The sequence below is a fragment of the Manis javanica genome, chromosome 1 (assembly GCF_040802235.1).
Source record: "Manis javanica isolate MJ-LG chromosome 1, MJ_LKY, whole genome shotgun sequence".
Lineage (NCBI taxonomy): Eukaryota > Metazoa > Chordata > Mammalia > Pholidota > Manidae > Manis > Manis javanica.
Window position 1 is genome coordinate 148,844,804 of NC_133156.1, and position 27,252 is coordinate 148,872,055.

The window sequence follows — 27,252 nt, forward strand, 5'->3', positions numbered from 1 at the left end:
GAAAAGGCAAAACACAATGCGGCTCCCAGCCAGCTGCCCTCACCCTGTGCCCTCCACGGCACATTTTCCAGGAAGCCTGGCTGCCATGTCCCTTCCCCACACCCCAGACTCCTTCCTGACACCCACCTGCTCGGGACCAGACTGGCTGCCCACGTCCCCAGGCCCACAGACTGCTTTGACTGTTATTTTACAGGCCCAGGAGAGCATTTGCCCCGGAGACCTCCCCTCCACACTCCGGCTTTGGGCCCCTGGAGACCTCCCGCCCCACCTCCAGCCCCGCTCTGGGCTCTGTGCCTGCACTGAGCACCTGCCCCATGGTGATCTGGCCCCATAGCCACCCCACCAGCACTGCGGCTTCCAGAACCATCCAGGGCCTGGCATTTTCCAGCACGTCTTTCTGGCCCAGCTTGTCCCCTGCACTCCAACATCCACAGAGACACTGGGAACAGCTAGTGCACAGCACACGGTGGCTTCGTGCCCCCCAGGACCCGCCAGGCCATTTCCTCTCGGATCTCCTGCCCTCACCCACTCCTGCCTGCCCGGTCTTCAGGCCGACGCCGCAGCTGCTCTGCTACTTCAACACCCTCACCTAGCCCCCGAGAACAGCGCCTCCCCCTGCATCCGCACCCTGCCTCCTGGCTCAAGTTGTGGCAGCTCCTCCCGGGGCTCAGACCGCTAAGGTCCTCCCAGCCTCACCTCCCCAGTGGCTCCCACGCCACTCCCGGCCAAGAGTCGTGGCTGTTTCGCCAGGGCCTCCAGGACCCGCCATGCCCCCATCCCTCCTGCTGGGTCCTCACTTTCCGGGCTCCAGCCTCGCCGTCTCCCTGCCCCTCCCTGAGCACCCCAGGCCTCCTGCCTCCTGCCTCCTGCCTGAGTCTCCCTCTATGCCCGAGACACACTCTGCCCACCCTTCACCTCCAACCTCTACTCCATGGCACCATCTCAGTAAGACCAGGCCCCAGCCAACCACTTAGGATGGCAGACACATCTCAAAGGGCCCCATTCTCCCGACCTGCCCCTGTGATGCTCCTGCCTGGCACCTGGACCCTGCGGACATTTCATCCCAGCTCAAGTGACTATAAGGAGGTGTCAGCCAGCTTCCTCGGCTATGATGCAAGCCCCTCGGCTCTGCTCCGGCTGCATCCTGAGGCCCACAGCAGGTGGGCAGTACATGTTTTTTGATGAATAAGTTGATAGCATTAATATCTCAAAAGTTAAAATGTACCTATTTCTACCTCACTTAATGTTGGGAAACCTAAGCAGGCCCTGGAGTCAGGCCCTCTATTCACCCTTGGGATGTCGCCTCCACCCCCACAGGTACCCTTCCCCACAGTGCGTGCTGGGGACACTGGGCTCCTGAGCCCCCACTTCAGCCCCCCACCCCAAGGAGCCACACACAGTCGCCCTCCCGCCAAGTTCCCTGGGAATCTCCTGACTTGTCTGGGGAGGAAAATGGGCCTCAGGCCTGCTCATCCACAATCATCCAAGACCCCGGCCTGACACGCCTGCTCACGCAGCACCCCGCTGCCTCCCCGGGGGCCAGGAGAAGGCCCGCCTGCCCCACCACCCCAACCAGGCCCTGCGGGCACGCACAGCAAGGATTGGGAGGGACATCGTCCAAGGGAGCTTTGCTAGAAACAGAGCAAATGTTTTCATTCCACTTGATTTCTGAAGTCTTTCTCACCTGCCCCAGAATCATCGATCAGAAGCACACGTGGGGAGAGGCTCCCAGATTTCCCAACATTCTACACCTTGAGATCAATTAACAGTGTGCCCTTTATGGTGGTAAACCTTCAAGCATGTTTTTTAACTCCCTTAAAACCCCAATCAGGCCCTGTAATTGCAACCATTCCTTGGTAAGCTGCTGGACAGAAACAAAATAGATAACAAATATGATTTTAATCATAAATATAAACTTTTCTGAGGTACCCACTAGGAAAATCTTACCTAATTTTGTCTGTTTCCGTATTCACTGGCTGAGCTGAACATCTGTGAATTCAGGCATTTTCAGGGCACCGAGCAAAAGGTATTGGAAAGATTAGACAATTGTTGCCTGGCATTTGCTAATGTCCTGTTTCTCTCCCGGGAGCAGGGTGGCATCAGAGCCTGAGACTGAACATGCTAAATCGCTAGGTTAGGGATTTTGAATGCTGATGATATTTATAAGAGCAGGTAAGGAGATTATATTTTAAAAAATGTAAAAAAAAAATCAACACTTAATCAAAACTCACATTCATTTCCAGTATGTAAAACCAGACTGAGTAATACCTCCTGGATAAAATGATCAGTGATTGCTCTAGAGCTCATGTTAACACACCAAGGTCTCCACATGCCTAACTCCAGGCCAGTGTTAAATATTGGTCAGTATTAAAAACCCCAGGTGCCCTCATGATGGGGAGTCTCTGGGGAGAGCGTAGATTCCGGCACTTCTTCACAGCTGTGAACTGAGAAATGTCCTGGGAACGTGAAAACTGACGGGCGAATAGAACACCCGTCTGCATGCTCCCGTACTTGGGCGCCTTATCTGCACACAGCGACATGCAGTTTTCTCAGCAGCAAAGAGAAGCAACCTCCACAGCAGAAGGCCTGCAAGGGGGTAGTTTGGGGACCTGCACCGAGTCACTAGACAAACGTGCAGCCAGCCCGGCCCCTGCCCACGGCCAGCAGCTGTCAGGGCTCCAGGATTCTGATGCACGCTGCCCGGCCAGGGTGGCCAAAGCTAGGCATCCAGAGACGGCAATCAGACCCCAGCCTCTCTGTGGCCCAGGCCCACAGGGACAGAATTACAGGGGGACACCCTCAGTTTCAGGAGGGTGGCAGGTTTTTTCCTCTCCCGGCTTACATTTAAACAAAGAGAAAGCCGCCCTGTGTGCGCTTCTGGCCGAGGGCCTGCAGCTGTTCATGAAGCCAGGGGAAATCCAATCAGCTGGGGCCTGCCTGCGCCCTGATTAACCCGCTCAGCCAAGGGAGCGTTCTCGGCCCCCACCGGGGTCTCACTGCTGCCGCTGGGATCACCCGGAGATGCTCAGGGGGCTCCCTCTCAGCTCTGCTCCAGGCCCACCACCAGCACCCCGGCCCCCGCAACGGGAGCCTATTTCCCCCCATGGAGCAAGGGCACAGCAGCAGCAGGGCCCGGGGGCCCGACGCCCCTTATCGCGGCCGCCCCACAAAGGCCGGGCCGGGCCCGGGTGATTAGCATTCCGCACGGGGCCCGTCAGCCTATTTCTGTCACACAGACGGATTGAGGCTTTCACTCAGGCCGCGAATGAGTGACACATGGCCCGGCCGGGAGGACAACATTGTTATTTGAGTTAAGAAATCAATTTGTATCAAATGTACACTGTAATTTATTTGTTGGCTTTGAAGGGAACCGAGCCGAGATAAATGGGAGCGGGCGGCCTCCCCCCCTGCCGGGCCGGTGCAGCTCCTGCGGAGCCCCAGATAGTCCCGGCCGCAGCCCGGCGCCGGGCGTGTTAGAAGTCGCGCAGTGATCTTTCAATCTCAAAAAGAACACCTTGTCGGACATGATGGAACATTTTTCACCTTTTCCCTCTATCTGTCAGAAAGCCGCTGTGACACACGGCTTTAGTATTTTTGCTGACATTTTCTTTATCAAGCACATCTGTTTGTGGTCCAAAGATGCTTATTCCTATTTTCTTCAGACTCCAGCAGGCTGGGAAACTGCCAGCAGGAAGGAGAAAGTGAGAGCTGGGGTCCCCGCCCCACACTTGGGTGCCTGACGCTGGCTGCCCGGCTTCTTTTTTAATGTGTCTGTGTTCTGACATCACAGTGCTATGCTCGTCCTATCCTTTCTCTTCTCCTTTTTCGTCTTCTACCTCTTCCTCCTTCCCGCTTTGCAAACAGGTGGTGTAAAGGTGAGATACCGGCTGATGGCACTAGACTTTCACCGTCCCCCCCTGCCTCTTATGTAGCTTGGGAACCCTTTCCTCCCATGGCCCGAAGAAAAACGGCGTGGCCGCAGCCTCCTCTGCCTCTGACCTTCTGGCTTGTCTGTTCTCACCAAGCATTAGGCCGGAGCTCTGCAGACGTTCCGCTGCTTTAAGCCGAGGCCAGAGTCACCCTGACATACACGATACGTAAGTGCTCACAGACCTCCACTGGCATGGGCTGCTGGCTGCAACTGACCAGGACATCCACCTTTCCCTGTCCCTGGGCCCATCTGCTGGGACACTGCCTCCCTTTACAGTGACCTTCAGCTTCACTAGTGAAACGCATCATGGTGGAATTAGCAGCACATGAAACCAGTGTTTGTCTGTTACCAAAACTCAAGTCTGCACATTTCTGCACGTGCTGCAGATGACTTTAGCCCCCTCATCAGTCGTTCGGTCTCCAGGTGCTCCTGCCTCGTGGGGCCTCTTTCCCATGTGGACGTTAGAGGGGTGGATGCAAGAAGCCGGCTGTGGGGGGACACAATCTGCCACAGGGGGCTGTCCCCAGTCTGGGCAGTGAGCATCACAATGTTCCACGGTGGAGCAGCGTGAGAGCAGGACCTGACACACGGCAGAGCTGCTCCCCCAAATCCCCTCACCTGAGGATTCCCACAAACTTCCACTTTATTTCCCCCCCACCAAACACCCATGGCTTGGAACCTGAACTCCTTTTCACATGTTGGGGCCAAGATTTCCCATTCGCTGGACTCAAAAATTTGTCTGCTAACATTAGCAACTATCTTTGCATAAGAATAATTAATCTCCAAAAAGTGACAAAACTTAATCTCCAGAATATATGCAGCCACCAGTTGGAAAGTAAGCAGAAAATGGGCCAGACCATTCACAGGAGGCTGGCACTGCCCAGGCCCTGGCCAACTCTCTGGGACTGTTCTGTTCTGTTTTGTTCCAGTGACAGCTTTATGGAGAGGAATTCACATAACACACAATTCACGCTTTTGAAGCATACAACACAGCGGCTCAGGGTCTATTCACAAAGGTGTGCAGACGTGTCCATGGTGCCTCTTGGAGCATGTCTGTCACCTCAATGAGGAGCTATGGGACCTGTAGACCCCATCCCACCTCACCCCAGCACCCACTGCTGCCTCAGACAGTGCTGACCTGCCTGCTGTCCCCATGGTCCTCCTGTCCTGGGCATCTCACAGAAATGGAACCCTATGAAGTACAGTCTTCTGTGCCCGGCTTCCCTCACTGAGCATCACTGTCCAGACTGCCCATGCTGCCTCGTGTCAGCACCCCACTCCTTTTCTTGGGTGAGTAATACTCCACTGTAAGGAGAGACCCCTTGTGTCCTTTCTCTGTTCATCAGCTGATGGCCATTTAGGTTGTTTCCAAATTTGGGCTCTCATGAATAATGCTGCTGTGAGCATTCACATACAAGTGTCTGTGCAGATGTATGTTTCATTTCTCCTGGAGGGACATAAGGAGAAATCACTGGGTCCTGTAGTGGTGACTCTAGGTGTAACTTTCGAGGGACTTTCAGACTGTTTCCTGAAGCAGCTGCATCAATGTAGAGTTTTATGTACAGTTCAAACAAACTCAATTAACTCGTTTCCAGTGAGCAGAAGATGAGAAGCAGCAAATTAAAAGTACCTGTAGAAATCTTGTTAGGGACAGAAACCATGGGGCTGCTGAGATCCCTGCTCAGTGATGAAGAGGCAGAGAAAACAGAAGGATGCCTAAGGAGTTTTTAAAAAGAACAGGGAGGATGGTCGGCGTAGGTTGAACAGCAGCTGGATCTGGAGTCCAGACAAGGTCTCTTATCACTGGCGTCTGAATAGTTTCCCAGCATTAGAGGAAATATAAACCTGTATTCTGTGTATTACCTTAAGAAGTCATACAAGGACATAGCATTCAGCTAACTATAATAGAAAGCTACAAATAATGCAATTAAGATATAGGCACTATGCTTGAAAAACCCATTCATATTAACTGCTTTCTTTCCAGGTGTCCATGAAGGGCATTTTGTAAGCTCTGCAATCCACAAGTAGCTCAGCACACACCGCCTGATGGTTCTGGTGACTCAGGGATGGCCCTGCTAAGGGTGATGACAGACCCCGGATAACTTCCTTACTGACAACAAAGAGATTTTTCACAAAATTGAAGAGGCCTCTTGAACATGTAGTTACTTATTCACAATGTCACTTGGATTATCTGAGTGCTGAAAAATAAGTACATGACAAAATGTTTTAATTTTAAAATATACATTATTGGCTATTCAATTATCTCTACTCTTTCTTTTTTAGTTATGTCATGTGTGGTTGTAAACTGAATTTCTGGGTTTTTAAAAATTATTCCTAAACTTCTAAGAGATGCTTTTTATTTCTCTCTGTGCCGCCACAGGACCATATTTTCAGTGCTTATGCATCTATAAACAGCGCTAATAGCTGAAAGAGGCTAGTCCCAGCACTTTCTACATTAATATTACAGGGTTCACCGAATTGTATTTAGATTAGAGACCACATTTGGGCATGAGTGGTTCCATGACAGAGTCAGAAATAAAGTCTGTGGGCTTGGAACTGCAGACCCAAAACTGCTTCAGTCAATCTCATCCTTCAGAGCAGATGGCTTTTTCATGTGATGTGATGGGGTGGAATTTTAGGACAATTCCATGATGTGGTAGATGACAAAATCATGCATATGCTCTTTATTATAAAATGTGAGAGATAATAAGGCTGCTTCCCCCTGCCCCCATTGGGACTCAGGCAGAAGGGTAGCTTCACAGGTGTGCCAGGGAACATTCTTCTGAGAAGCAAAAGTCCAAACTGCCCTTCTTCCCCCATAGCTGACAGGACCCAGTCCTCACATGACCCATCCCCTTCAGGTTCCCGTCACGGTGCAGGTGCCCTCACCCCCTAAATTCCCCACTTCTCCTCCAAAGCACAGAGACCCCAGGATGTCAAGGAACAAGCAGCGTTGAGCCTGCACACCTTGCTCCCCAACCATCCCCACAGCCACTGTGGCCAGTCCCCAGGCACCCCTTCTTGAACTCACGATTCATCTTGTATGTTACCCACATTCTGCTAAGAATAAATGAATAGATGAGCAATGAATGGACCAGTTTTCTGCCCTTTCTGGGAGAAATATGGCCCTGCTTTTCCAAATGCAATCAGGAGATCAGTGGGTCTTTGAGCTACTGTTACTATTTTTATTAACAAAAAAACAATGTTATAAACACCAACCTGGAAAGTTCATCCAGTTTCTATTGGTCTTGTGTTCAGTTCTTTGAAATCAGACTGGGGTGGTTCACACACATCTTCAAGCTGGGGTACAAGGCTTCCCAATCAGGAATAATGGTGTGATAACCCTGAATTATGAAATGTGTGTTGAGATGCAATTTTATCACCTTCATGTACATTAAATACTACCAAGCATGATAGAAATCTGTATTACTATTAGGAGGCAAGTTGCTGAAAAAATAAAGTATCACATAGTACATTATTATTATAAAACCTGGTATCATATGGAAGTTAATTGCTACACCTAGAAATGAAAACATGCAAAGACATTCTAAATTTATTGATACCCTCTTTTAGCACCAAAGTCCTTTTAGCTTGAATTTGCTATTCCTGAATACCGTGACAATATTTTAATATTTTGATAAATTCCAGTCAAAATCACATTTGCTAAGGATATGACAGATAAACAGAATGAGTACAGTTCAAGTTACTGTTCAAACAGTATTCCCAAAATAGACTGCTACCGAGGCAATTATATGGAGATAGATAGGTAATACATAGTACAGGTCAGCATAAATGGGATTCAAAGTGGAAAGAACATTAAAAATGTGCACTTATTAAATCCTGAAACAGTTTCTAGTATTTGTTTTTTACACAAAAAGTTAATTAAAGTGCTAACATTTTATTGCACATGATAAAAAACTGACAGGCATTATTATGATGTAAAATGCTTCATTCTCCAGCAGAGTTTAATTTAGGATAGCAACAAAGAGGAAAAAACAAGAAATGAAACAGTTGAGATGTTGAAGCCTCATGCTAAGGCTGAGGAGTCCCTTTTTCCCCAAATTGTTTCAGGCTCAAGTGTTTAAGGGAGGCCATTGGTAGGTTGCAATGCATGCCTTTGGCCACCTAGCAGAGATGTGCAGTCCCCATCAAGCGCTGACCAAGTGGATGCTGGAGTGCAGCAGGGACCCAAGAGCAGCCACTTCAGTCACCAGCCACAGCACCTATAGTCTACAGCTGAACCCAGAAACATGTGCCCTCCACGTCTGCCAGCAAGCTCAGAAGGTACTCCAGAAAACACTGACTTTAGAGGGAAAATCATTTGTTACGTCGACTTCCACAGAAAGTGAATAGACTGGGAGACAGGAGGCGAGCGTATCAGTAGTGACTGAAGAGGATCCTGGTCCGTCCAAGCAGAGCCATCCGGCCGGGGTCTCAGATGAGAAGCCCTAGCCACCCAAAAGCCCAGGTACAGGGCCCACTCTGCCGCATGAGCACACCAGGGCTGCTCCTGCAGCGAGCAACGTGGAAACCCCTGTTTGCAGCCACACCCTCACCTTCTGCCCCACCCACCCCGTGGGCTATTGGATGCTACTGTATTGTTGAGTCATATTCATTGGCGGTCTATCAATTCATCTCACATCTACTGTAGTTCACATCATGTCATGTTTCTCTCCAATTAGAGCAAACTCCTTAGAGGTGCAGGAATTGGTCTTATTCACACTCAATATGTGTTTTCCTTCCTTTGACAACCCATGGGAGGAAGGAAGGAAGAAAGAAAGGGGGTAGAGAGAGGAGGGGAGACACCTCTATGGAAGACTAGGAGTTGGATATCTCTGATAAAGAATGCTGAATATTTTAGCAGTTCCTAATCACTGTTCTGTTGAAAAATATTCTGGAAATATATATTCTTTTCATATTTCTAGATCTTCTATTACCTTCTCAAAAGTGTCATGTTAGAAATTTAAAAATATCAACTCCCATATCTTATTTCTATAGTGGGTTTTCTTTTCTCAAAAAGTCAAAATAATTGTATTCCTATATTGAAGATGATCAGCAAAAAGAAAAATGGTCCATTTGTTACAACATGCCTATCATAAGGACACATTTCAAAATGGAATCTATGTTATCCTGCATTTTAATCTGTTAGTCCTTAGTATTTTTGCAACAAAGTTTTCATCCAGTGTCCTATTTACATTTTATTCTACTCATGCTTTGATAACAATGAGTTCAGATGAAATATGTATATACTGGGTGTCAACAGGAATGTTTGTTCTCGAGCAGATAAAATCAGTGTGTTTGGCTTCACAGGCTGGCGGGTATGATGAGGTCATGAGTCTTTTACTGGAAAATCGAACAGACCGGAGCCTCAGGCTCACTTTAACAGGTAGGTACTCATCTCCTGGGCTTCCACACCTGCCTTCCCTGACACAGGAGTGGGAGAGATCTCTCTGCTCAGGCACAATGCAGAGCCCCCCAGAGTGCTTGAGTTGGGCACACTGAGACGTCTGGCTTTGCCTACCTCCTTGTAAGGTTCAAATAAAAGAAGGCTGAAGTACAAGTCATCAAAGCCAACATCTGTTACTGCAGCTCAGCCCTTCCCACCTGGACACTCTGACTCCAGGGCAGGGCCTCATACCTATCCCCAGCCCTCAGCGTAAGACCTGACCCCCACCTGCCCATGACGATGTCATCTCCCTCTGGATGCCCTGTCTAAAGAGTCATTGCTACTAGTTACAAAGAACAAAGCCACGCCTTCTAAAGGGCAAACCCTTCCTGAGCAAGTAGGTGTGACTAGTCAAATGACTAAGACGTTGCTTGGGTGGACACCTGACTTTCTGGGTGGCTGCCCAGCTTCTTTGCGCAACCATCTTATATTTGTGTTGTGTATTTATCTCCCCAAAGTAGGGGTGGGAACTTGCTTTTCCATACTCTCCTGCACCTGGGATTTTGCCTATGAGGGAGGCCCCCTGGTTGGATGTCCCATGGAGCCCTGTGAGGGTCAGGTTCCCAGTGGAACCTGCCTCTGCGAGGACACAGGGGAGGTTGCTCGCCATTTGCAGGGTGGTCATGGCGGCAATTCTGGGGCTGGCACCACTGGTGTGGGGTTGCTCGGAGCCAGCAGCAGTGGGCAGTTTGGGTGCCCAGGGGTCTGTGGGACCCTGCTGGGATTCATACATGCTGTTTTCTGATGAAGGTCCCTGGAGCGGGTTCTGCTGTTTATAATTAATTACAGTTTTCAAGGTAGAAACTTGAACCCACTGAGAGGTTTAGGATCCAACATGATCCTAGCTGTCCAAGTCCCGTGTGTCCCCATTCTGATACTCAGGGTCCCCTTCCTTTCTTCTTGGGTACAGCCTCAACTTTCACACAAGATTTCTGGAGACTGTGAATTCAACCAGCTTTGTCATTTGTCATCCCACAGGCTCAAATGTTGAGCTTGGTTTAGGATTAGCAGACCTGGATGCAGCATGAGACCACAGGACCTTTTAACTTGGACATAAGAAGTCCCTGGTTCTCTGAAGGTGTCATGGGTCTTAGACATGAACTGAGCTCATGACTGGCCTTCCTTAGGCCCCCAGCACAGCCCCCTGTCCTCATGACTGCCATACTGTTCTATGACATGGCCACTGGGGGTGTCCAGCCCTCACCTCCAGCAGTCACCTCACCTTAGGGTATCACTTAAGTAGATCGTGCCTCACTGAGGATCATAAGCTGCTGCTCCCATATCAAAGAATACCGGGTCTTCAATGCCTTCGGGACCCCCAGTACACCTAACCTCACCAAATCTGCTTTCCTTCAATGTCCACTGACCTGCACAAGCCATGTGCACCTGTGTTGATTCTTGGATGTATAAGCACAGCATCCTCTCTCCAGCGAGATAGTAGAGGAACTTGTTCAGCAAGATTAGGATGCCCACTGGGACAGCCCCAACACCAACAAGGCTCATGTTTGGCATTGCCATCACACTGGTCCTCTGATAAAGGCACCAAAGGCCTCTTTCAACCAGGAATCCTCTATCCATGAGGTAGGACATTAGGTTCAGGCTAGTCCTCTGTGCTGAGCTTACCATGTTAACTCAGGATAAAAAGAAGGAATAGAAGCCATGTTCTGGGCACCCTCCCCTTTTGGGGAGGCTCAAAGCTAGGGGTCCTTCCTCTGGAGCATCCCGCGAAATACTGAGATGACTCTCACAGCCAAAGCAGAATGACCTTTGGTTCCTGAGTGGGAAAGAGAAAAAGGACAGGAAAGTTAATAAAACCAAGAAGCAGCAGTCTCACACACCTAGCTTTTCCCAGGTAGCCCTCTTTCCAAGTCACCATGCATATGGAAGTCTCCCTAATGTGTGCAAAGACAAACTTTGCACGTTTTGGTGAGAGAACTTTGAAGCCTGGAGCTGCAGCTGCTGTCTGCAGTCACACTACTTGCAACAGTTCCCTTCAGGCCTTTTTCCAGAGATAAAGAGAAGCGACTGTTCCTTTTCCACAGGTCCTGGCCAGCTCCCATCCACTGAGGCATCTCGTGCCATCTTTCCTCAAGTCTTTCTTGCTCTTCTGAGCTGCCTTTAAAAGGAAACATACTATCCTTGTTATAGTCTCCACAAATAGTTTCTCTCTCCGTTTTACTTAGGTATTTTTTCATGCCTCATTCCTCAAGAGACTGACCTCACATTCATCCCATTCATCCTCTCTACACCAGGACTTTGAGGCTTTTGCTGGCCAACACTCAACACAAACCAGACCGTCTTAAAAATTTGTTCAGATCCGTTTATGAAAGGGAAGGATAAAAACATTGAGTGAGTGTCACCCGTCACTGGGAGGCACGGTGTCACCTGTTATAAGTTGGCAGTATTTGTCACCAACTCAAAAGCTGGAGATCTAATGTCTCTTCCAGGGCTTTGCTCACAAACACACATGCAGATACATCTTGGGGCTCCAGCTTTCTTCTTTCATATTCACTTTCCTCTTCACACATAAAACAGAAATGCATTTTCTCTGAGAAAGTGCTGACAGCAAAACTTGCTTTCTCAAGGCAGGGAAGTTGCTTGGCCCCAGGCTGTGAGCAGCAAGGTGCCCAGGGACACATGGCTGAGGGCCCAGGGCAGGCTTTCCCTGCTTCCCTAGTTGCCTACATTTAAAACAGCCTTGCCAGTCACCAGAAGGGGAGAGGGCAGCAGGCTCCACGGGATGGAGCTTCAACACAGCCCTGCTAGCAGGCGATGCAGTTCTCTGGGCACATGCGGGGGTCTCCCTGTGGTCTGCTCACAAAATAAACCCTCATGACATATCAGGTCATTCCCCCTGCGTCTTCCTACCTGGAACAAAACATCTAAGCCAAAGGAAGACAAAACGATACTACCCTATTTGTTGTATTTAATAATCTTATTAATAGACATCAATAAAGATAAAATCACATTCCTTCATAATATGTAGTATCAATGTCACAGTGAACACATCAGTGAGGTGAGGTCTTTCCACACGTTGAAGACACCAGTTTAGAGTTTTCTTTCTTCAACATTAGGCCAGTAATGAAAATAGTCTTTATTTTAATGTGTCCCATTTAATGCCAGGGATGCCAACTCAACTTGGGTCAAATATTTTTTTCCACCTCTGATAAAGTCACAATGAAAGATTTAAACAAAATGAGGTTAGGTGCTGTTTTTTAAGCCTAAGTATATGAGATACAAATTTCTCCATGAAGAAATATGTATCGACCAGCTATTGTTCTGACTAACTTGTATTTCCATTCATCTGTGGCATACAGGGTTTGAATAAACTCTGCAGGTCTGTGGGGAAGGCGTGGAAAGGGCATGGAGGAAGACATTGTTAAGAAACTGGCCACTTGGGATTCTACAGAGCCTGGGTCAGCCTAAAAGGTGATAGGGATGGTGCTGTGTGTAGGCAAGGGGACGGAAGGGCCATGTGTGGAAGGGTCCTGGGAAGCAGGGCCTCCCCAGCTACCCTGCCTTGCCCTGAGCTCCTGGGATTGGGGTTCTTGGCCACAGCAGCAAACACACTCTGACCAACAGGCCTCTCCAGACAGAGAACTGTAGCAAGCTGACCATTGGGTAGCGATTGGCAACATTGCCCCAACCACAGGTCTTCAAAAAGCTGGTCCATTCTGGAACAGCCCAAGGAGATCCAGACTTCTCTCCAGGGTGTCCCAACAGCAGCCTTCAGACTGAGGCACGTGGACCTGGGCTGACCCAGAGAGTGCTGGGCTGTGTGTCCAGCACTGGGAGGCTGGGCGGGTACCTGATCCCTGTGGATGTTCAACTGTCCACATGCATCAGCTGTGACAAAGAGTCATGGGCAAAGCTCCCCATGAATGAGCTTCACCAACCCCTTACAAATGTAACTACAGGCCACTTGTACTCGAATTCGTCCTGCCGTGGCTCATGAAGCAGGCTACACCATCATGTCATACGAAAGCTCCTCACAGGGACAGGAAAGGAATTAGTCACACAGGTCAGGATGAGGAGTAAACTGAGTACTGAATGCTGAGGACATAATTATTCTGCAGACTTTTCACTTTCAGTAGTTCGGTTGAACTTCATTTATTAACATTTTCCTGAATTCCTAAAACTACAACTTAGCAGTAGAATGATTTCCAAAATAAACATAGAGAACAAATGACTTTGTATAGAAATATAAAGTGCAAAATCTATCCAAATTTAGGATTAATAATGCAGGAGGCAAAGCTACCCGCTCTGCCATAATCCGCCACTGCAGTTACTCACTAAATGGTGCCAGGCACGGGAAAGCACCTTTCCTCCTGATACACATATTACAGATGCGGAAGACAAGGTTTGGGGAGACCACCTGGCTGGACTGTGGCTTTCCAGAGAGAAGGACACTCAGCGGTCTTTGGTACAGGTGTGAGCAGAAAAGCCAGCCCACTGTCATCCCCTTGGGACATTCATAAAGGATCCTACATGGTATCATTTTTTTCAAATTTTGAAACGTGAATTTGTTATTTTGTATTTGTGGCTCAAAACTGAGTAGAATTTACATCTCCAATTTTACGTATGATATGATAAAATAGTCCTCATTGTATCCAGTAGGAAAGGTCACCTTTGCTATCTTAGTTTTCCCAGGACAGGATGGCAGTTGGGCTGGAAGGTGAGATCAAGAGCCTAGAGTAGAAAGGTGTGGGCCTGGGATACATCTGATCCTCTTTCGCTGAAGCCTGTTACACTGACTGTATCCAGTCTGACATAACTGCTTGGGCAATGTACATAGAAAACTTAGCGAAAATAATAAGCAGTATGTCACAAATAATTGAGGTTGATGACTTCAGGTTACACTAAATGGTTTTCTGGATTCTAATACCCACTTCCCAAACTTGTCTCTGCCTACAAACCTCTCCATCTCAAGGAATGACCCCAAAATTCACTCAAACCTGAATTTTAGAGTCACCCACTGGGTTCCCTCTCCCCATGTGCCCCTTTGGCCCCACTGGAAAGTCTTCTGTTACCTGCTTCCCACCCTTGCCCTGATTTTCAGGACTAGGAGTTACATAGCTAGATCATGTTATAGATCCTGGACTGTGCGCTGTGAGCACTAGGTCCGTGGTGTTAGAAGTCTTAGAAGCTGTGAGGTCAATGATGCGATGAAAGTGTGTAAGATCCTGGCGTGTCCTAGAAGGCTTCTTGCACAAGTTAGATAAATAAATGAAATGTTAAAAATGTTTCAGTGCAGATTTGAAATATTTTGAGATCCATAATGTCATCCAAATAAAACTTATTTAAAACTTATCCAACATTATATGGCAGGTGTTACTTTTGTCAGAATTTCATAAATAGGCATATGTTGCTCTAGTGGCCAAGGGATTTACAAAGGCATCTCACATACTATGTTGGAGAACAGAGTTGATGACAATTAACATTCAGTGAAACCCTGTAACCCAAGGACCTCTTAAGGCCGACGTGCTCCACTGGCCTCTAAAAGCACTCACAAACCCAAGTCACCACGTTTCTCCAGCCCTCTACTGATTGAGGTGTATTCTTTGCATGAAAAAATTTTGTATGACCTGAGATTCTACCATTCTTCCATGGATATTTTCCATATAGTATACTGAAAATTAAAATAGATCTGTATGACAATAACAAAAAAGAATGCATTTAACTTCTTTGACCAAACCTGACATGAACTTTGATTGCACTGTAGAGTGGTTTTGTTGTTTTCTTTTGTTTCTTGCTTTTATAGCTTTCATGGTATTCGGTCTTATTTTCCAAAACATCTCGTGTGGTTCAGACTCTAAGCAAATACAGCAGGACCATTTTGGTTCCCAACCTGTCAAGCCTTGATACAAACAGTTTGTCAAGAAAAAGCCTAATTACGTCTGGCCTAGGGCTGCCATGTTCAACAGGAGCAATCATGGTGGCCGAGAAGGAATCATCCCCAGTGCTCAGGCACTGTGGAGCTCGGTGGGCCTGCTGGGTTTACCTCTATCAGCACAGCATGGTTTGCATAAAGAAACCCCACTTGCTGCCCCTCTATTTTGGCTTCTGGAGGCGGCGGTTCCAGCAGCCGCTCTCACCCAGGTGCCTGGCCTCAGGCCTGCTCAGAGGACACAGATTTGGCCCCAAGACTTACTTTCAGCCAAGACAGGCTGATGACCAAGAGGCGCATTTTGGTGCTTGGCAGGTGTGCACACTCCTGGGTACAGGCGTCCCCTTTCACTGACTTGTGAGCAGAGTCAGCGTGATGCATCAGAGATTTGGAAATAAGGAAGTTCAGCTTTATCTGTCAGTGCTGTAACACTTGCGAATACTAGTTTTTAATTGGAAATAACGATTGCAAAGCTTCCAGAACAACCCACAAATACAATGGAAGCAGTCAAGTAGAAAATAAAATAGTAGCAAACTCGTAAGCGGAATAATGCTAGTGCGTTTGAGGGAGCAGGTACAGCAGGAGAGGCTGAAGATGAACCATACGTGCAGCAACAAAACCACCAACAGAAAAATGATGGCTGGATTGGTTTCAGAAAAATTGTGCTGCTCATCTAATATTGAAGAAACTAAAGTCAATGCTGTAATTTCAAAATTTTTAAAAAACTATCATTCATGATGACATCATGAAATACAGGTATCAGAAACATGCTGTTCATTTACCCTGAAGGAAAGAAAATACTAAAATTCCAAGAACCCAATTCCTATTTCCCTATAAATGCCTTCAGTAAATGCTTATGTGAGCTTTAGGTGTCCCTAAGTTAAGTTTTCAGCAATTGTTCTCTAAAGCCAACAATGGCTTTTTATTACCACAAAATTCCTGTTTTTTGGAAATTTTAGGTTTTTCTCAGCTTTTTGAATTCTGAATCTTATACCCAGACACAAGACCATGACAACAACAAAAATTCTACACAATGTTTCTTAAAAATTGGGTCTTGGCTTCTGGAAATCGGATAGTTTCCTAGCTGCCTAAATTAAAAATGAAAGTTCTGTTAAGGGTTCAGTTACAAATGATGACACATTGTGAAACAGAGAAATTATGAAAGAAATCTGTATTAAAGGTGAATTATTTTATCAAACATGTGGTGTATATTTAAAAAGAAAGAAACAAAGAAAAGAGAGAGCCCTCAAGGAAAGCCCTGGGCTGCGGGCTCCTCGGGAGGTGCCACCCCTCACTGACTCCCTCCTGACCCACGGCCAGAGTGCTGCCAGCCAGTCTGACGTCCTGGACATGATCTTTGATTGCACTGTAGACATGATGCGATGAAATTGGCCACTTCCCATGGCCAATGTAACAAATCATCATCAACTGCTGGCTTATGGCAACAGAGATGTATTCTCACCTCTGGAGGTCAGAAGCCCAAAGCCAAGGTGTGGGTGGGCTGTACTCCCTCCAAATACTCACAGAGGAGGGTCCTTACCTCCTGCTCCAGCTGTGTTCTGGACTCACAGCCACAGCCATCACTCTCTCTGCCCCTGTCTCTGTGCAGCCTCCTCCTCTGGGTCTACCTTCTCTGTGTGTTTTTTTAAGGACACTTGTCCTTGTATGTAGGCCCCACCCTGCTAATCCAAGACAGTGTCCCTAACTCAAGGCCCTTAGATTAATTCCAAATAAGGTCATCTTTTGGGGGCCACCATCCAGTGCACCACGCTGGGCAAGCCAGCGTTCGTACCATGCTCATATGCCTTCTCTGTTACGCTCTCCCACAGACAATGCACTTACAGGTAGAAATGCTTACAGAGTTGTGAGTGGGATGCAGAATTTCTGAGCCTGATTCATTGCAGGTAGGCCTGTGGCTTGCATTGATTGGACCAATGTAACAGGCCCTGAGCAGGCCTCCCCAGGACAGTCAGGAGGAACAGAGCCCCACGTACACAGGGCTGGGCTGCTGACTGCCCTCCAAAGAATGGGCTGCCCCTCATCCCATCCAGTGGATGAGCCCCTAGCTGCCCAGAGGCTGTCGTCAATGACACAGCAGCCTCCATCTGCCAGCTACAATGGTTGCCCACCAACACCCCTGTTGGCAGCTGGACCAGGACACACTTCTCAAAGGCCTCTTCTTTCAGCATCCACAACTCCCCACCCTTCCTCACAGAAGTTTCTGCAAACCGTCTCCAGAAAGGTATGTTCTGGAACCCTCCTATCCATATGAGACCCTTGTCCTGCCTGCAGCCTGTCCCCAGTGGCAGCACAGAGCCCTGAGTGTGGCCTGAGCCCTCTGCCTGGGGGACACACGGCCCCAGCCAGTCCTGTATCAGGGAAGCTGACCACTGCTCATCACTCAGCCAGCCCCTGTCCCCCACCAAGGCCTCCCTGCCTTCCCAGACTGCATTTGGAGGAAAGGGTATTGTCTTCCCACATGACTGAACTTTCCCATGGCTTCTGACGGGGTTTTCTTCTCCTTCTACTAAGCACAGGTGAAAGTTAAATTAAGTTGATAGTTGCTATTTAATAATTCATGCCACTTAAAAATCAAAGTGCTTTGCAGAGACATTTATGGGGCCATGAAACTCTTCCAGAAGCCTCATGAATATGGAAGTTGTGTTGATTCTGCAAAGGATTTATTCATTGATAGAGGCTGCCCAATGGCCTTGTCATCTCTTGTCGATTATTTTTAACCACCACAAAGTACTAGAATTCTCATTGTATAGGATGCAAACTTTGACCAGGAAAATGCCTTTGGGAAGGATGCTCCCTAGTTTATGGAAATGAACGACACGTACCTCAAGCCATCAGGTCGGTTACCAGTGGTGAGGTGAGAATCACTGCACATATCTTCTTGCAGTTGTACAAAGATTGGGCTTTTTCCTGCCGTATTATAAAAATAGAAACATTTTAACAAAGTTTAATGTATTGAACATCTAGCACAAGGTTGTCTCTTTGAAAGAGCAATGGCATTGTACCTATATTTATAAGAAGATTTTTTTTTCACGTGTAATTTGTGCTTAAACCAAATTTCATGCCGCTTATAGTTTTTCTTTATTAGTCCTGTACAGCTTGGTCCCTTCCTACCTATTACATATTACTTATGTTTCTAGTTCAGTAGTTTCTCTGAGGCCCCAGATATGCCCTACAGAAGGAATAATAAAACTAAGTAAAATTTTATTACGAGGGAAAATGCCCATGGCTGTAAAAGTCTTTTTATTGTGGTAATGTTTAGTTTTAATATTTAATAAGCATAAACCACCATAAAGAAACATAACGTTATGTTCAGTCCCTTGAAGGATGGTGAGATTTGAAATTGTACAGGTGAAATTTTATCTGATGTAGCTAAAAAGGCTTTGGATGTACTTCAAATGGAGATCCAGAATCCAGATGTTGCCTAGCTCCAGGGAACCCCAGCGCTTAATGATAACAAGTTCATTAACTGTGTGTTCTGAAGAAACAAAGAGTCGGGCATTTGCAGGTACACAGCAGTGACTCACTTCTAACATCAGAGGATAAGGCCTGAAAATGATTTGTTGATAAAATAAATCTAAACCACAGGTACATAGCTTAACTGCCTCTAAATTAAATCAGAATAAATGGTGATATTTTAAAAATTGAGTAACTGCTCCTGAGGTTTTTTGAAGAATACTAAGTAAATGATGATCCGGTTGTTCATAAACAATATATGCCATTCTCATAGTTTGTCACAGAACCTGATTCCACTCTAGATTTTTGAAAATGGTGAAAAATTCAGTATTGAACTACTCAGAGAGAGGGGCCAAAGGTCACTATGTCTGCTTTGAAGGCGTTTCCTTCCCTTGACTTTTACAGCTACCAAACGGCATAGATTTACAGAAACCGATTTTAGGACCCTCAGGGCTCAGGGGTTGACTGATTTTTTTTTTCCCCCTTTTGGTCTTGGTTTGTGTGGGTCTCCATGTCCAGTGGAAAACATTACCTAGACTCACAAATGCCAGGGTTGAAGGGTGGGGAGTGGAAACGACTTGGATTTTTAAAAATACATATATATCAACTGAATTAAGGTCTATCTTTGGAAAGGTGGAAAATACAATGAACAGGGTTTTGCACCTCGAACATAAAACAAGAAAACTGTGTTCACTAGTTAAAATTGGATCATTTAGTAAAAAAATTAATGAGATTCTAATGCCATTTAAAGTTATGTAGGCAAATATGAGTAAATGTATCATTTTATTAAAATTTTGTTTTCTAGTCATGTCGATCCACTATGGAAAAGAAAGCACCTGCATGACCATGGGAATCTTCTAGGTACATTTTCCACGGTCGTTCCTCAGACTGACCCGTACATCCATGCTGACCTGTTCCCTGAAAGTGCTCCAGGGAGAGTTACCAGGAGGTGTGGCGCCAGGCTCCACTGGGTTTACCCTGACCGATACTTTTCCCGTGATGGAAACTATCACAGTTTGAGGGTCAGAAGTATTTGATGAATTGCAGTGCCCAGGGTCCATGTAAACCAATTATCAGGAACTAATATAAACAGATCTAATAAGGAACTTATAAAAGTTAATCATCTCTAAGTAGTAATCTATAACAAATAGCCTATATAGTATTAGTCCCACAACCAGTAGCTATAAATTTAGGTCCTGAGGAAATAGACCAAATGCAGGGACCATCTTTAGTCCAGGTGAGTAAGCATGTGTCCTGCCAAGGTCGGCCAAGGATGACCAGGTAAGATGCCAGAAGGAAGAAGAGCAAAATCAGCACAGTCTGGCTGCTGGAAGACGTGCCACCCATGGTTACAGGAGGTGGGATGTGTGCTGCATGCTAACTCGGAATGCTAATTAGTCCCGCCAAACACGAGTGTGGCAAAGCCTCCTTGCAAACTGCATTGTGTCACCATCACACCTATAATCCTGATAACACACCAAATTCTGCCCCTGGGAACCTGGCTGTGAAAGGTGCTTAATGTTTTGGAAGTTTTGTGCAATTATTTTATTCCAGCCACTTTTGATTGCCATAATTTTAATTCACCTCTGCAGATGTTGAATTAACTTGAAAATTTATGTACTCTTTGATGTTCAGTAGCATAAGCAACATTAAGCTAATTTAGTTGTTTTAAATGGGCAATGAAATCGTCCATAAAAAAGATTATGGTTCCATATAAAGGCATTACTTTGCATTTCAAACAGCATTTTTCTTGCAACTTCCTGCTTTATTTAAAGCAGTGTCCACCAAACTGTAGTGTGACAAGAAAGACACAGGATGTCTGTTGAAACATCAGTGTCTTCTCCTGAGAAGATGGGGTCCCATAGTTTGGATTTTTAACATGACTTTGATGCAGGTGTTCCATGGACAACATCTGGAGGAATTCTGTTGTACACGATACATTTTGTCATTTGTAAATTTTCATGAGGAAAAGGAAATAGCCTTTATTTTCATTTGACCATCACCACTGACATCATGTGACCTTCACACAGCAACGAGGCAGAGAGCATGGTGGTGAGTGAGCATGCTGGCTGCAGAGCTGACCCCTTGTGTCAGATCCCACCGGCAGCTGCTGCCGGATAAGTAACCTCCCACACTTTTCACGAGCTGTTGACAGTGTGCCTGTCAAAGGCGGGCTGAACCGGGGAGTCCCGTCCATCAGATAACAAGCATGGAACAACCTCTTCATGTCTGTAAGACGTTAGGCCAGCATCCAACACAGAGCACGTGGTTAAGGAACGTTAGTTATTGCTTTTATTCACTTTGGGTTACAATATTTAACCAGTTCAATACCTGGTAATGTGTCTTATTTGATGAGGCAAATCATCTAGGAAAAAGGCATTGAAACACAATCTTAGCTGACACAAGTTGATTAAATTAAGAACTAAGGACCTTATATTTGGTCCTAAATGTGCTCATATGGCTTAGCGGAAAGGGCACTATGTTCTACTTTGAGTACTGATTCATGGTTACTTATGCAAGTCTTTCCTAGAGTGCTGTCCTCAGCAAAATGTTTCATTGATAAAATAATGCATTTCTCCTAGAATCACTGGGAGGCTTCATTGATACATTTCTGAATACAGCTGGAAAAGTAAAAGACAGGCTGACTATAGGAGGAATCACATTTCAAATTAATCTCAGCACACTGGAGATCCCAGGGCCGGGCTTCCTTCTCGCCCTACACTGACTTAGCTCTGCCATCGTTGTCCCCAGAATCTGATTCTTTTCTCAGCAGAAGAAAACCACACTTTGCTATGTTAGATAAAAGTGTAAGTCTACACACTGGCTGAGCTTTTGTAGCCATCCATAGAACACCAAACAATAAGCTGAATCTAAAAATGACAAAGATTGGGGGGTCCTTGAAAGACAGACTGAGCAAGAATCATTGATAGGTTGAACTTCTATGAACCAGCTGGTCAGAGGTGTTAGGAATATGGCTGGACCTGTGCTTAGCCCCTTGTGTGAAAGGCTGACAAATCCATTTCGTTATAAATATATTTGATGCTCAGTCTCCCAAATGAATGGAAGCAAAAGAATGTGTAGCTCTCTCTCTATGTTGACATAAATATCTTGATAGTAGGTAGGTAGATAGGTAGGTGGCTGGATAAATAAATGACAGTAAAGGTGAATAGACGATGGATGGAGAGATGATCGATATTGAGAGTTTGAAGTGCTGTCTGAGCAGGAACTTCTGAGCAGCTACACCATTTTTGTCCTGAGCATAATAAATGTTGTGCACATAACTATAGTCGATGATACAGAACTTACAGTACAAATGTCACTCTTATTCTCTGTGTAGAGTAGTTCATTATGATAACATGACATGGAGCTAATACGGGTCACATTTATAATTGTGTCAACTTTGCACACACACTGATTATTCCCTGCCCACTACTTCCCTGCCTGTAACATGTCCAGGAAGTGCGGCCACTTCAGCAGGAAGTGGAAATCTGCGTTGCCCTGACAAGTGCAGTGTGGAGTGGCCTCCCTGTGCACGTGTGCGGTCTCATGACGCTTGCCCACGAGGCTTTCCTTCTCGAGGCCCTGAGGTGCCCAGGACTCATGAACCCCGGCTCCCTCCCTCCCTCCCTCCTCCCTCCCCCCCACACCCCAAGTAGCTCTAAGCTCAGTCAGGGCGCGCAGCATCTTTGTGGAAAGGGTGAATGAACACCCTGGCATACGGCAAACTTTGTAAATGTTTGTGCTCAAATATGGTGTGTATTCTACATTGTTGACTAATGTGTGTATATTAACACCAAGGACTGGAGGTCTCTTAATAACTTTGTTCAGATCTTTCGTATCTTCTCCGCCTTATGTACCTTCCATACCTATTGTTCATATCTTCTCTGTCTTCTAAAATGTTCCTATATTTTTGTCTTCTTCTAAGAAAAGCATCTTAAACTCCCCTACGATGATTACAGAGTTTCCTGTTTGTGTTTCATTTACTTCTGTTAATTTTTATTCTACTTACAATGAAGCTACATCATAAACGTATCTACAAATTTAGGATTGCCTGTTACATGTGCCTTGTGAAGAAAGGTTTGTCACTATTATCAGCTTCACTTCTGTCAAAGCCTTTTGCTTTATAGTTTCAAGATCAGAGAAAAAGAGAAAGATCATAGTAAAGGAAGTATCCGTCCTCTAGAGCTGTGAATGAAGCTTTGACGTGACAAATAGAAAAACACTGAGTCAAGGAGAGAAGGGTACAAGGACAAGCCACCCATGAAAAGAATTGTCTGGCCTGGATGGAACACCTGACATTTAAGAAAAGGAAAAAAAAGAATCTCCACAAAAAGGATAGATGAACAGTCTGCAAGAGATATTGTAGATATTTGTAAAATATAGAATGGAAAAAAAATAAGTATTTTAAAATCATTTGTATTTTCAAAGAAAACATGAATTCTATAAAAAGTAGGAGGATAAGATAAAAGGCTAAAAGGAAACAGAAGCTAGGTAAACCAATGATAGAAAACTAAGAAGTATGAAAATATGAGATTATAAAATAATATTAAGATTATTATAGCTCTGAATCATCCCTGTGGGAAAGGCCATGCTGTGGATGACAAACTTCAGAAAATAGAATAAAATTGCAAAGTGATTACATTTCTCAAAGAGAAATAAGAGCAAAAACAAAAGTCAAAATATTGATAAAATGTGTTTTTATAAAGAGTCTGAAAGAACCGATTTATAATGACAATCTGGAAGAAAATTTTCCTGTACTGAAAGAAGACAATAGTTTGCATTTGATTTCCCAGGGAAAACAACAAAAACATAGTCAGGTGGTGTTGACTTTTGCAAATTCAAACCAGATTGTTTTAATATTTCAAAGACAATGTGAGAAAAAAATTATAATTATTATATCCTATTTGATTTATTAATTTATGAAGACAAAATTTGAGTCATACTTGCATTGGGCAACCAGAAGTAATTGTAGGTAACAGACTAAAGCCTCCTTGCATAATTAGAAATAGCATAAAAGTTATTCAACATAACCCGAGTGTACAAAGCACAAAATGCAGAGACTTTGTATATTAGGGCATAAAGCAAGGTTTTAATATCATCAATACCACAAATTGTATTTAAACTTCATCTGTTTCTTCTGCATCTGGTTTATTTCAGTTAGCATAATGTCCTGCAAGTTTATCTATGTTGTTTCAAATACCAGGATTTCCTTTTTTTTTTAAAAAAAAGCTGAATAGCATTTCACTGTGTTGTAAATATATGTATTTATTTATCTGTTTCCTTGGTATACTTTATATTAATACACTCCTTATGTTTTCAATTTAATATTTTGTATTAAAATATTAACATCTTCAAGATACTGATTTTGTTTCCATCAGGTACATTCCCAGAAATGGGACTGCTAGATTATATAGAACTTCTATTTTTAATTTTTTGAGGAACCTCCATGTTATTTACCCCAGTGGCTGCACCACTCGGCAGTTTTGATCAACGGTGCACAAGGGTTCCCATCCCTCCACACTCTCATCAGCACTTACCTCGTTCAGTAATAGCCGTTGTCACTGGCGATTGTAGGTCCCTGAGAATTTGTGATTGGAGTGTCTTTTCATATACCTGTTGGCCATTTGTATGTCTTCGGACAAAGGTGAAATGCTACATGCTCCCACTTACACGAGGAAATCTAATGTAGTCCAACTCATAGAGGCGGAGAGTGAAACGGTGATCACCGGAGCCTGGGGGAGGGGATAATCAGAGCGTCCCTCAAGGGGTCCAAAGTTGCGGCAATGGAAGATGAGAACGATTGCGAGACCTAAGGTGCGCATAGTGCCTGTGCTTAACGAGACTGCACGCTGAAAGATGTGCTAGGAAGGCAGGTCATATGCCGAGTGAGCTCACCACAAAAGAAAAACAAAATGTAAGTAAATAGGAGGATGGGAGGGAAGTTCTGCAGGCAATAGACAGGTTTATGGCATAGATTGCGGTGATGGTTTGGCGAGCATATGTGTACCTCCAGACTCATCAAGGTGTACACTTTAAATCTGTAGAGCTTTTTGTATGTCAATCATACGTCAGTAAAATGGTTTAAAAGTTAATAAAATTTACAAGTAAAAGAAATTAGAGAATATTTGGTATATATGTGTGGTACTTTTGTATATAAATGATCCTGTGTTGATTTCTTTATTTGTATATATCTTTCATGTTGCAAAAATTTAAAAATCCTCTGTGATTTAATGGATTTCATATCCTCTGATCAAACAATGTAATAAAACAAAAGGAATTTTAAAAGTTCATCTATATCTTCATACCATTCAAAATCCAATTAGACAAGATGTCACTTTTAACCAAATTGTTGACAGAAATATAATTTAAAATGAGTTAAAGTATATGTGTACTTGTTATATGTGATACATGAAAATGTATCTTTAAATTTGAACAATGACCATGAACTATATAAAAAATGACAATTAGAATAAAATGTTAGTGGTATTATGAACTAAAAAAAAGTTTTAAAGAAAAATCACTTTATTATGTAACAGATGAAATGCCTTCTTAGAAGAAAAACTCCCCAAGGGGATTCATTAGGCATGTTACTGCAGAAGGGATTTATGGGAAGTCCTGGGCTAGGACTGTTTCAGTTAGAAATTTAAGCGTTTCTCCCGTTAACCTAGTTAACGGTGGGCAAATCTCCACCACTCGACTTGCGACTTGGGTGAGGCAACAGGGAGACCAACAGGCGGCACACGCCAGCAGGGGGCGGTTCTGAAGACACCCGGGGAGGGCCAGGCCTCGGAAGGTGCCCCACCCCGCCCCGCACACCCGCAGGGCCCCTGGTGACTCAGACCCGCGCTGGCTCCAGGGATGTAAGACTGCCCAGCAGACCCACCTCCCACATGCAGATGTGACCTCCAGAATGAAATTTAAGCTATCAGGGAAAACCTTGCCTTTCCAAAATGATCCCTGGCTTTTTGATATTTTCTAAAATTTTTCATATTTACTTCTAGGAATAGAAGCAAAGTAAAACTCAATTCCGGAGACAGCAAGCAAAACATATACAGGCTGCCCCATTATCAGGGTGGGTGGGGGTGGTCCGACGGCCTGGACAAGAAGGGCGGGGGTGCGGACCTGGCGCCTCTGCGTGCCCCTTCTCGGGGATCAGCAGTGACCTGGGGGTGGGGAGCCGGCGGCAGCAGACAAGGGGCAAACCCCTTCACTCCGAGGGCCACGCAACCTAAAACGGGTCCTGAAACGAGTGCTTCCAGGACCGTCACATTTAATGTCATAAAACAAACAGAAATTTTATCCCTGCTTTCTAACTGGAACCTTCAGGGATTGAGGTTTAGGTGTCTTCAGATGACAAGTTTTGTGATTTAAAGAATGTTTATAGCATCACATGCTCAGTCTTCCTGAGACATTTTAACTGGTGATTTTAACTCAGTTTCAGTTGCTCCGGTGGGATGTTTTGGGGGTTCCCTCCCTCCAGTTTGGAGGATTCCAGTGACTAATGGTTCCTGCACACATGTACAAACTTCCTGAATGCTTCCTTCCCCACCGTGCAATCCTTTCTTTATGAGCTTCACCCAACTTGTCACCTGTCACCTTCCATTTCTGGAATTCCACCATTTCCAGACAACAGGGTTCAGTTTGGACACCGTCCCCTTGTCCCTCACTGGGTTGGTTGTTACTCTGCCCCATGAACATAGACCTACAGTGTTTTTTGGTGTAGGAGGTACATTACAAACTCCCAAAAGCTTTACAGTGAACACCTCCTGATGGAAAGATCCAGCTTTCACTCCTGGATGATAATTAAAATTTTTGCACATTTTCTCAAAATGGTTCCAGTTGCTCATATACAGATGACTCTAGCTCATGTGTGCCTGTCAGTCAAACTGAAGTCACTCTGACCTTTGTTTTAAGTGTGGAACTTGGGCTTGTCTACTGCTACAGGCCCAAAACCAAGATTGTCTCGTGTTTTGGGAGGTTGGGGGGCGCCGTGTGGCATAACCTCCCACTTTTTATCTCCAACAGTGGAGATGGAGTGGGCCTGCCACCAGTCATCAATCTCAGGCCCATGTTCACACTTCATGGCCTGCTCACGCACAGGGGAGTATGACCCTGAAGATTTCTCATTCTACATTTGGCGCAATGGTAAACTTTATCAGCATCGGGTGCTAGAAGGGCATCGCACCCTCTTCTGGGGTGTTCTTCTCCTGTGTCCCTGCAGTGCTAGACTCTTGCTCTGTGGGCAGCAGCATGGGTTCAGCCCACAGGCAGTCCTGAGCCTCTGCTCACCCTGCCGATGACTCCCCGTGGCATCCGGACAGGAGCCTCCCACTGGTTCCACCTCAGCATCCCACTCAGCACACAGCCCCTCCAACCTCGGCTGCAGCCACACCCTCTCCCACCAGGCCTGGATTTGCCCTGGGAACTTGCCCTTTTCATTTGCCCATCCATTTCCAGCCCTAAAGTCAGGGGCTATACACTGTACCTTCCATGCCTGCCTTCTAAAGTTCTCTT

At 45.5% G+C, this 27,252-nt stretch overlaps 1 long non-coding RNA gene across 1 annotated transcript; it reads right to left on the bottom strand.

The window, feature by feature from the left end:
• Positions 1 to 5,569: 5,569 nt before the first annotated feature.
• On the bottom strand, positions 5,570 to 24,512 carry LOC140849156 (uncharacterized). The gene is made up of 5 exons (XR_012130798.1): positions 24,276 to 24,512; positions 18,108 to 18,192; positions 11,001 to 11,151; positions 7,151 to 7,275; positions 5,570 to 6,129 (listed from the first exon to the last, which is right to left on the bottom strand). It is a non-coding gene; the product is annotated as an uncharacterized lncRNA (long non-coding RNA).
• Positions 24,513 to 27,252: the final 2,740 nt, after the last annotated feature.